The sequence below is a fragment of the Pocillopora verrucosa genome, chromosome 5 (genome assembly GCF_036669915.1).
Source record: "Pocillopora verrucosa isolate sample1 chromosome 5, ASM3666991v2, whole genome shotgun sequence".
NCBI lineage: Eukaryota > Metazoa > Cnidaria > Anthozoa > Scleractinia > Pocilloporidae > Pocillopora > Pocillopora verrucosa.
Genome location: NC_089316.1, coordinates 17,909,887 through 17,922,169, shown reverse-complemented (window position 1 = coordinate 17,922,169; position 12,283 = coordinate 17,909,887). Strand labels below are relative to the sequence as shown.

Here is a 12,283-nt window from a genome sequence, read left to right as displayed (position 1 = left end):
AGTGTGTTTAAGCCTAATTTTTAGTCAAGTTGTAAATTGCTTAACTCATTTTGAGAATTCCAGTTCATTGTAGTACATGGTATTCAAATTATTTCATAGCCTGGTTCAAACGAGATCATCGTTTCTAACTCCGTGTCTAAACTTGCAATCTAACTGGGCGTGAAAATCTTCAAAACTCAGACTGTCCATTTCGTTTTCTCTTTGAGGATTTCCGCCTCTGTTCACGTCATTATGACGTGTATTATATTCTGTTGCTATTTGCTAATTCGCTTGTTCCGAAATTTCACTTTCAATTAGAGAAAAAAAAAGCTGGAGAGAAGTCCGGGAAATGGTCAAACATGGCACGATTTGGCAGGATAATAACATTAGGCTCGTTGCAATTTTCGTCGCCCAAGATCAAAAATTTTTATGCCTTAATGCGAAACGATTAACTCTGGGATTTAGTCATTCGAAAAATACCTACGTATCTCTTTCCATAAAAGCAAAAGGAAAAAAAAGCACTTGTAAACATGTATTGAATGTGGTTCGAATGGCATTCTGTGATAAATTAAACGAACTCCTTACGTAAATCAAATTATTTTCATTTTCCTCTATCGTTTCAGGGGAGTTCGTTATATTACTTGCACTACTTTCTTGGAAAATTACTAGTGCGATCTGTTGATTAGAAGTCTAATTAAAAAAAGAAAAAAAAGATCGTTTTGCTGTGAAAGGTTTGACATAAATTTTTGATTCGAGATAAGCTCATTAAAGCCATGAAATACCGGCCTCTGTTTGTGTGTAAAGAACCTTGACACCTGTTCAACCACTTGTTTCTAAACATCAAAGACTCTGGGATTATAATTGTAATCTACTCCAAGGTAATAGCAAACTGGTGACATGTAATACAAACAATTACTTTCAGGTAGCTTGATTCCCTAAAAAAATTCTAAATTCCCCTAAACAGTTTCCAGGAGGCGTTATCATCTACCTTGGATAGCAATCAAGGTACTTACAAGATATGTAAAGTACCAGGTCAGATATTTTGAAAAGTTAATCTGAATACAGAACAGCTGAAGGTTCGATCGCTACAGTATAAACTATAGCATTTGTTCTTCCTCTGTTTAAGCGTTGAATCCTCTCACCGATATACATTTATCAGGACTAGTTTAAAGAATTTGCGAGTTTCCCACATTTCTTAGGGGAGCATAAATAAAACTTGGCAGGTTTTCAATTAAACAAGGCTGAATCTCAAGGTTCATTTTCCATCCTTATGTCTGTCGGTTTTGATGTTTCGTGGATTTTTCCCTCATTCCACAAACAGTTTTTAGCCAAGATCCAAGAAATACCTATATTCTTAGCATTATAGCATAATCTTGGTCTTTAATTTTAATCGTAATTTATCTTACAGGAAAGGACAAGCCGGTGGTCGGGACGATGCGATTCTTTATTTCAGTGACACTTTGTATCGCGTATGAAATTTTCGCTCAAGAATGCAAAAAGGATGAGCATGCAATTTTTGGTATGATGCTTCGAAGACACACCTTCAAAAAGTTGAAATCGTCGATTGCAGTCGAATGTAATCGAGCGTGTAACGATGATTTTCGATGTCACAGCTTCAATTACTTAATTACGGAGAAATTATGTGAACTAAACAACCGGACTAAGGAGGCCAGACCAGAGAACTTTGTACCAATTTCGGAGAGATATTATGTCAGGAGTAATAAGAAAAGAGGTGAGTTTCATCGCCCAAAAGGACTTAACAATGAGTGTAAAATTTAAACTTTCTAAACTACTATGGGGGGTTGGTTGGTTAAATTTGAGACACCATGGACAAAAGACATGATATTACTCCAAATTTATACTTTCGAAAGCAAATTATTTTCCATGAAAGAAAGTGGATAGCGTTATCCGTAGTTTAAATTTCTGGGCCCTAGCTCTTTTTTTTTTTTTTGATCGAGAGGAGTAATGAAATTTATTATCCAACTGCACAAAGTAGGGAAAAATAATGCGAGTGCAAATATCCCGCGATATTGTACAGTTATTTCGACAATTAATTATTTCCCACCGTAAAAAAACCTGTTTGACAAGTTGGCTACATTTGCTTTCTCTTGTACCGTATTTAACAACTGTTCCATGTTTGTTAGTTAAGAGCCTTCAGCTCCTCAAGTACCGGCAACGATTAATTCAAAGCGTCGTCGCTTTGTGATCGAGTCGGATGATGAAAATGAAATGTAGTTTTGGAAATTATTTTCATATGCAAAGGGCACATCCATGTCTTTAAGAGCTTGTCTCCTGGCAGATTCAAAGCTTTGTTACTGGCGATAAATTATGAATCACTTTTCATTGATAAATGTACACTTTCATACTTGCAGCAAATGCGTACAATTTGAGAATAACAATCGAAAATAAAATTCAACTTTTAATCGTTTTGAAACCTTATGTGACAAGTTGACGGCTCAACTCGTAAAAATACTCAGCGATCTACACACCTAAACGTCTAGTAAGAAAGTTGTTAGAGGGTGGAAGTACAGCTAGAAATTATCTTTGATGAAAATATTTCTTGTCCTCAGTTCCTCTTGGTTCCATTCTTGAATTTCCAGCGGAAACATGTGAAGAGATAAACGCCAGCGAAAATGGAAAAGCGAAAAGTGGCGAGTACTGGATTTATTCCGTTATAACGGGAAAAACTGCTCTGGTTTCTTGCGATATGGAACCAGAAGGTAAAAATATTCAAGTTCTTGTTGTTGCGGCTGATATGAATGTGAAATAGTTTGTTTAAAAATTTATAGTTCTGGTAATTTAGATATAAAGGTAATGACAATAATATACACTTTTTGTTGCCTTTCAATGAAAACCTTAAAGCAACCATCATAAATAGTAGTAGCCTTACCCTCATCATTTCCCATTTGCACATATTTGTATTTATTGAGTAAAAAAAGTTATGTGTACTCTAGGATTCGGTAGACTTTCAAGGGCCAATTACGGCTCGACCAAGGAACTTTAGCAAGTGATTAATTGCAAAGCATTCAGACCAAACTAGCATATGAATATGCAACTTTAGCAGGCAAATGTGTGTGTTTGATGATCGTTACCCTTTTAACCGACTACCATACATACCAAAAAAAAAACAAAAAAAAAATGAAATCGACTCATGTATGTGGCCTGTAACATTTCTAGCGCGGCACTAATTATTCCTGTCCTACATTGTATGTGATATTTGTATCAACCTGCTAATCTATATCAACAGATATTGACGAATGTGCCAGCGGTGTTCACAATTGCCACAGTTCAGCTTCATGTACCAACACTGTAGGATCGTTCAAGTGCTCATGTAACCAGCCCTACGTAGGGGATGGAAGATCTTGCATTCCTCTCCCATCAGGTACAAAGTTGAGTCGGGTCTTCCACTGTTGCTGCTTTTGTAACTATGCTTTCACGCAGGCATCCGGCTTTACGTAGATACAAGCAACAGTGGGGTAATAAACTAATTACTCAGATAGTAATCAAGCAACTAGCAACTTACTTTTTTTGCTTCATTTTTGCGCTCAAGGAATTTTGTTGCTTCATATCTTTGGATTTCAAGTGACGTTATGAAAATCGAAAATCCAAAATAATTAACAATAATCCACTTAAGTGGAGGAGAGTAGTCGTGGATATTTATCGAGCCGTCAAGCGCCGAGGTAAATATCCACCACTTTAATCGACAGTGGTAATGAAAAATGTTTGAATGTCAGACAATATAACGAAGATTGGTTGAAAATTAGATTTAACTTAAAAGAACTTGCAAATCACTTCCGAACCAGCCAATCAGCGCACGCGAGAAGCACCATTCACTCAGGTGTTTTATACTAACAAGGGCAGCAACTCCTTGGTGTTCGACGGAAGGGCACCTACTTGGCATCCCCATACTGAGTTCTTAAAATTTAGGTCATAAATCATCAGCGGAAAACCTGCAGATCTGATACTTTAGCAGATTGTTTTATTTATGATTGTTTGTTCATTGATAATGTACAGTAGCTCACTCTCCTGGGGGTGGGGCGTCTAGTATGTAGTTTTGCTTTTAGTTTTGAATTGGATGACAGTGAAAACCATCAACAGTAAAATCCTAGGCAACAACAGGGAGAGGATAGCGGATGACTCAAAAAGTAATCATGCAACGAACACTGCCGAAACCTTTTTTTTTATTTTTTTGCACGGAATGTTTGAGACGGTTGCTTGCGCTGAAGATCTTCCGCCTTAATTCCAGAGGAAATTAAATATGCTTGTAACAACAAACGAGGAAAGTCAAAACAAGAAAAACCATGACTACTTGAATTGAATTCATGTTGTGACTCTTTGATGTGATTATGCGGCCGTAAAACTATTTCGTAACTGACTTCATTTGTTTGGTCATGATGGCTAGATATTGGCTGCGTTTTTATCGCGTTTTTTCCTGGAGTCAAAAACGTAAAGATTAATACACTAGGAGATTTTAATCTCTTAACTACACTAATAAGTAGCGCAGAGGTCATATATTCTATATAAATCAAATACCAAGGGTTTTACTTGGTTTGTTTCGATTCTTGAACCTACGTCAATCATTTCTACTCTGTCCATTTTAGAGTGTCAAAACTATCGAAGTCTGACTGGGTCAGACAGAAAGATAACCTATGGCAATCAAAACACGGTTTGTGACAGGGGTATTCATGGTTGGTATCGCTTTGAAGGAGCAGCAGGTACAAGAATGCCTACTTCATGTCCACCAAAACAGCGATGTAACACTCACGCATCCGGTTGGCTAAATGGTGCTCATCCCACAGTGGCTGATGGTCAGGTCACCAGGACAGTTTGCTTCCACTGAGGGTCAAACTGCTGCAACTGGTCAAGATCTGTCAACGTGATAAACTGCGGCGATTACTATGTTTACTACATAACTGGCACACCCGCATGTTCCCTCCGCTACTGCAGCACAGACTAAATCGATGCTGGTTCAGAAAATTATCAATTGCTTGAGTCGTCTTTTGAACAATGTTAACTGTGATTTATATGAATTTTACTTTAGTGATATCAGATAGTGTGTTGTGATTGGTCACAAATAATAATGATAATCATGATAAATCAAAAATTAAAAAATTAAGAAGAAGAAGTAACATTAACTAAGGGACTTGTCGTTATTTATAGCCTGGTTGGTAGAGAATTTTGGAAGATCACAAGGTTTCTCAGTGGGGGACAGAGGGGGATCGGTCTTCCCCAACAGAGAATGACGGCAGAAGACTATAGAGAATTGAATGTCAGTGAACTGGCAATTACAGCGGAAGGGTGGGGATTATAAAAATGTACAGAACTGCACGGAGGGGTTTCAGGTAATCGTGACTCTAGCAAAGTCCTCCACCAGCAAAGCCCTTCACCCCTGCACCCGCCCCTCCCACCGACAGATGATAAATAATGACAAGTCCCTTAAGTGTGGCTGTTTGTAAAAGTTCTCCGGTAATCCTGATGATGAAGCAGGTCAATGTGTAATGGTTCTCCATACATATTTTTTTCGCGCATTTCATGATGAAGCATTTTACCAAGCTGAGGGCTAATGATGATTTTCAAGGGGTGAGTTTCACATGAAATCACAAGAAACTTTCGTCTAAATAATTGCACGAGTTGGTACCCTGTGTTTTTGGTGGCTTCCAAATCACTTTCATTGTTTACTAATTGAAATAAACAAAAAAAAATACTCGCCAAATGCATCCGAGAATATCCACTCTTAAGTTACCTTGACCAAATAAAACTGGGTTAGAATACCCAATTATCTTGATTCAAAGTTATCATTTCGAAAACTCAAAATGTCAAAGGCAGCTTAATTAGAAACCTTTAAACTCAGCGTTTTTTTTTCAGTCATACTCGTGGTTTTTGTTTTGACTGCTACAAATAGGAGTCTTAAACATGTTTTTTTTCCTTTTTCATAGATTTAATTTCATTTTTAGGTCAAAAACCTTAAAACAAAAACAAAAAAACCGCATGGGACATATTGTGTTGAACGAAAACGAAAACTCTATGTAAATTATAGGAGGGCCGAATTCGACGAACCTCCCATTTAAATCAAACTCTTTTAATTTTCTTCCATCGTCCGGACAGGTTTATGACGTTACAGACAGAAAATGATGTGCCACGATTTACCTAAGCAATTTTTCGGCATAAGGTTACTCCGACACCTCCATGGGAAATTACGCACGCCCTGATTAGGAGGTTAATTGCTGCGAAAGATTTGATATAAATTTTTCATTCAAGATGGCTTTATTAAGGTAGGGAAAACTGTAACCTTCACGATTTTTAGGCAGGAGTAAATCGAAAATTGAAATTTTATTCTTCTGACAATTCATTGCAATAAAAAAAGGTTCAGCTGCTTTACCAAACTTCAACGTTTGAAAAATGCCCTTTGAACATTCGTCTGTATCAATTGCAGTAGCTTTAGATGGAATGGGCCGGCACTTGTGGCTGAGTTGCAAAGGAGAAACGCTGATTAAAGGCGTCACATTAATTGGAAGTTTTCAAAACACTTAAAACTGACAAAAAAAGGAGAATATACTACAAAAAAAAAAAAACCGTGAAAATGCGGGCATTCAAAGTGGGTTTCATTTACAAAAGCTAAGAGCTTTCTGTAGATATACTTATTTGCTATTTTTCCAGGACGGAGGAAATTTTAAAAACTGCTCAAAATCTCAGGAAAATGCAGTTTATGTTCTAGTCGAGCATTTTACAATAAAGTAATTTCCTAAGTCATTAATTTGCAGGATTATTTGGGTGAACAGTACTCAATTGTAAATTTCATTATGAAAGCTTCCTATTAGATAATAACTAATCTACTGTGTGTTATAAGATACTGAAGTTGATTTGACTTGACCTGAATACCGTAGCTTTTCCTTCAAAGTCAATGGGATTCTGTACATCAATAATATTGGGAACAGGCCCTTACAATTTTATCTTCTCATTTTAATCGATAGAGAACGAAGTTATATCGTCTAAATAATTCTGCCTCAACGATGTGTTTAGGACCTGCTGATTACACGTCTTCCTTGCAAAATACTCTTAATTTGTTATGCTGAACGTTGTCTGTATGTTAAAATCCTTGACACCTTTAAAACTGTAAAACATAAAGTCTGACAATTCAAACCAGTTTGTATAACACAAAAGAAGTTAGGATTTACTTAATTTACTCCAAGGTATTAACGAATTGATAAATATAAAACACACAGGTATGTTCCAGTGGATTTATTCCCTGAACGAAGTTATAAACTTGAGCTTTTATCAGAAGGATGATCTAATCTCTGTAAGAAAGGAAAAAATGTATGTATAGGAAATGTAAGGATCAGGTCAGATATTTTGAAAACTTAATGTGCAGATATCACACTTAAGGACTCATGTTACGCTATATTTTCATAGGTGGTAGTACATGGACGATCTTTGTTGGTGGAATGATTAGCCTCGTTAATTCTTTCTCTGTTTAAACGTTAAATTTTCTCAGTTTATGTTTATATTTTCAGGGCCATTTTGATGAATATTTAAACATGTGTAAACAAGCATAAATAGATAAATTTGTAAGATTATACACTTAGCTGGTTGTACAACGCACTAAACTATACATTCAAATCGCAATTTCATGAATCATTTCCTGTCCTGTCTTTTTTTCGTTAATCTCAGGTGCATAATTGGCAAAAATCGACAAAAAATTACCGTAATTTCTTACTGAAATTATACCGCTTTCTTCAACCCAAATTAATCACAGTATTTATTTTTTTCAAAATTTCTCTTAGAGGAGAGACGAACCAGTGGTAACGACGATGCGGTTCTGTATTGTAATTGCAGTGTGCTACTTTAATGAAATTTTTACTCAAGAATGCAAAAAGGATGAGCATGCCATTTTGGGCATGATGCTTAGAAGACACATCTTCAAAACTATGAAATCATCGATTGCGGCTGAATGTAATCAGGCGTGTAACGATGATTTCCGATGTCACAGCTTCAACTACGTCATTTCTAAGGAACTATGTGAACTAAATAACCGGACTAAGGAGGCCAGACCAGAGAACTTTGTGCCAAATTCTGCGAGATATTATGTTAAGAGTAATAAGGAAAGAGGTCAGTTTAACCATAGAAAACCATCATCAATGAAGTGAAACCCATCTGAACAATAGTGGCTAGTCTTACTAGAAAAGTAAGACCATAGGTGAATGACATAAACTGGTCTAAATTTATACTTTGAAGTTATTCCCACATTTAAGTCAGAAGGCAATTTCTAACCTGAAAGCCTTTTTCCATCGAGAACCATAGTAAACAAAAGTGAATATTTTTTTTTCTTTCACTTGCGCACTGTAATAAGACGGAAACCCGCAATGAAGTTCATGACGTCAAAACTTGCCTTCTCTCCAGTACATGTATAGATTTCGTTTTATTTTTAGTGGGCAAATGGAATTAGAATTACTTTCTGAAGAAAATGTTTTTCGACCTCAGTTCGTCTTGGTTCCATTCCGGAATTTCCAGCGGATACATGTGAGGAGATACAACGAAGCGAAGAGGGAGAAGCGACCAGCGGCGAGTACTGGCTTTACTCCATCACAACGGGAAAAAGTGTTCTTGTTTCTTGCAATATGGAAAGAAAGGGTGACAAAACTGAAGTTTTTTTTGTTCTTGTAATTGATGTGGATGTGAAAATTTTAATTCTTGTGATTTACAGGTAGAGTAATTGATTTGTTGTGCACTGTTTGTCTCGTTTCGATGAAATCCTTGTCACAACCGTCAAATATAGCGGTAAATGTCATGTTGTTTTCTCATTTGTCCATGTCTGTATTACATCAGTTATAAAATTTGGGAACACCTTAACCAAAGTAATGATACGGTAGACCTTCGGAGGCCAACTTTCCTTTTTTATTTTTGCACTTATTATTCAGCCCGTCAAGTGTTCATGGCCAACTAGAACCTGTCAACACGAATTAGAGATACTTTTTGCGGCGAAACATCTTATAAACGGCAGCTTTTCAATTTCAGTCGCATAAATATTTCCTGATTTCGATCGCACGTGCAGATCTCTGCAATCGGTTTGGGTGTAAAACTGGACGAAAGTCCAAGAAAGATAGCTTGGCAGAGAAGAAATTCGACACAAAAAGGCGAAAATAGGCCTCTGAAACAAACAAAGGTTCGTGGTTTGAGGAATTTTGGCTGATGGCACTCGATCGAAAAGTTTTACCGCGGCTGCTCGAGCCGTGTGAGACTTGAAATTGCCCATAAGCAGACTTCAACAAGATCTTTCAGTTGCAACTTGTAGGTGGTGTTCTACGAAACATATTTTTGCAAATGTCTCCTGGGCCTTCGCAGGTTGCCCCTGTACTTCTATTGGGGGTCGGCATTTCTAGTGGTCAGGGTGTTCAAGTTGTTTAGCATATGGTCACCTAAAGAAGTGAAAGGCATTAATTACAAATATTGAAAAAAAAAAACAGAAAGCAAACAAAGATTCTCCGTTTTTATACAAGTGTGTGCATTTTCAATAAATTTTTCAAGCGTTAAAATGTCACCGATTGCCTTGAAATGTTTTAAACTTCGATTTCTCGGTGATGAGATACGTTGTAGCTGTAAGGATTTTTAGATTTCATATTAGATTTAGATTGCATATTTGTGCCCCTCGCAGACAAACAGGCACCGGCAAAGAAGGACTTATTACCTGACCATCTTGCTGTTTGCAACCAGTTAATGTCAATTTATACTTTTCATGGATGGTATATTTGCTTATATTCGACAGATATTGCATTAATTGCACAATCTAATTCTTTTAACCATATTTTTATACAGAGGTTAATTTTACGGTGAGTGGGAGAAAAGGACGCTTTGGCACTATACAAACGTTTACAATTCCACGGACCACGGGGCGCTCGGGGAGAGAGTGACTGACTGACTTGCCAACTGATAAACTTATTAATTTTTAACATTTTGATGTCAATTTACATTTTTCATTGTTTTTTTTTGTCATTTATAGTAGACGATCTAGTTTCTTTTTATTTCTGTTGCTAGCTGGATTTGAAGCCGGTGGAAGAAGAGGACGCTTCGGTAGTATACAGACGTTCACTGTTCCGCGGACCACCCGCTATCTCATCAAAGCCTGGGGAGCTCGGGGAGGAACACATTCATACGATTATGGAGACAATCCAGGAACATATTATGGTGGAAAGGGAGCGTTTAAAGAAGGGAAGTCCAGACTGAATAAGGGAACAGTGTTAAATATTGTGGTGGGACAAAGAGGAGGAGATTCAGTAGAGATTAAAGGCGGACAAAGCACTAACAAAAGAGCAGCTCAACTAGGAGTGTCCGTGGAAGACAATGCTGGCACTGGAGGAGGGGGAGGAAGTTTTGTTTATACTACAGCTGATGTTCTGTTGCTGGCTGCCGGAGGAGGAGGGGGTGCGTCTGGTGGATATAATGGTGTGGATGGTCAGGCGGAATCAAATGGCACCAGTAGTGTAGGGAAGGTTTCGTCACAAGTTCGAAATGGAGGCATAGGTGGGCAGCCAGGTGAATGCAACAGTGAGGGCGGTTACCACCATGGAGGAGTGGGAGCGGGTTGGTTTGGTCAAGGTTGTACCCGGCTAGGCTCCTCCCATGGGGAAAGAGGTGGATCACGTGCGCAAGCGTGGATCGGAGGTCAAGCCGGAGATATGAATAGTGGTAATAACGGGGGCCCTGCACCAGGAGCAGTTGGTGGGTTTGGAGGTGGGGGAGGTGGAGCAGAGGATAATGGTGCATCAGGTGGAGGTGGTGGCTACTCTGGGGGGGTAGTGGTACCCGTTGGCAACAAGCCGGAGGTGGAGGAGGCTCGTACTGTAATGGCGAAGATTGTTCCGGTTTGGCTGGTGGGAATTCGAATGATGATGGCCTTGTGCAAATTATGGAATTGTTCGGCTGATTCCAAAACATTTTTTTGAGTTTTACAGTAATTTTTTCAAAATGGATTTCTGTATTATTAGTAGTTGTGGTGGTAATTGCAGAAGTTTTATATACATTTAAATCCCTCTTTCCTTTTTCAACAAGGGGATGATAAGAATCCTTTCCTCTGGCTACGTATTAAAAATGGCACCGTCTAGGATTATAATATTCAACACGCTTAAGCTTAAAATTCTGAGATTTGTTGACATTTTTTGAAATTTAACTTGTAAGAGTGTGGTCAAAAACCATTATAAAGTTAAAAATTTGAAGGGAACTGTCCAATGATTTCCATCTATTAACTATCCTATTATAGAAAGTCTTTTAAATAGTAAACTTTTCAGAACTGGTCCCGAGTAAAACAAAAAGAACGCTTCACAGTAGGCACAGTCGTCTAGTAATTTATTGTGCAGCAAAAGGAATAAATTAGAGGAGGCGATGCAGAAACAAATCGAACATTTTGATGACCTCCTTTAAAGTGTGTAAGAGAGCAAAATATCACAAAACCATAATATCATGCCGGTTTAACGTTACTCTCAGTCAAGCCATGTTCACGTGTAATAGTGGTCGTTCATAAACACGAGCGGGAAACGTTCCATTGCTGCCTACTGATGTCAAAGATTTTGTAATGTTGTCCACTCAGATCAGAAACTTTACACAGACAACAGTTTTATTGTTGGATGTAATGTTACCCCAAAGTAACCAATGATAGTGACCGCTGTTAAGAAAAAATTCCAGTTGTATAACAGGATCAGTTTTTGATACATGAGATTGATTGTAAGGTTACCAGTGGTTTCGTACCTTCGGTCGTTTCGTACCCAGCTAAAACGTTTCGTACCCAAACAGTTGAGTCAACTCGTACCCAAACAATTAAGTCGTTTTGTACCCAGCACGGTGGTTTCGAGATGTGAAACTTTCATTAAGTAACTTGTTTAAGTTCGCCTCTTCCCCTGTTTACACAATTTTAAAAGCTGAGGCTCTGAATGAGTCAATTGATTTCAGCTTCCTTGTGTTTTGCCCCATTTTCTCCATGTTAAAAATTCGTTTCGGGCATAAGAGACTAATGGACATCAATTGATTCATTAATATCTTTCTTTTATTATTATTATTATTATTACTATTATTATCATTATTATTATTATCATTGTTATTATTATCTCTTCCATCACAGTCTTTGCTGGTGTTCTTTTTGTGCATCCGCTGGGCGCAAACCATGCACCTAGGGCATCAGTCACTCAAGTCAATCATTCTGTTCATACGCTAAGCACCTTTCTGAGGATTTGCATAGATCCCAGAATGTAGATCTTTTGAATCTGTGTCACATTAGCTTCTTCTGATACTTTCGTTTCTCAAAAATAACATTCATAAG

The 12,283-nt window shown here is 37.7% G+C and overlaps 1 pseudogene; it reads left to right on the top strand.

Moving 5' to 3' along the window:
* The first annotated feature begins 2,620 nt into the window (after positions 1-2,620).
* On the top strand, positions 2,621-10,941 carry LOC131768787 (uncharacterized; annotated as a pseudogene).
* Positions 10,942-12,283: the final 1,342 nt, after the last annotated feature.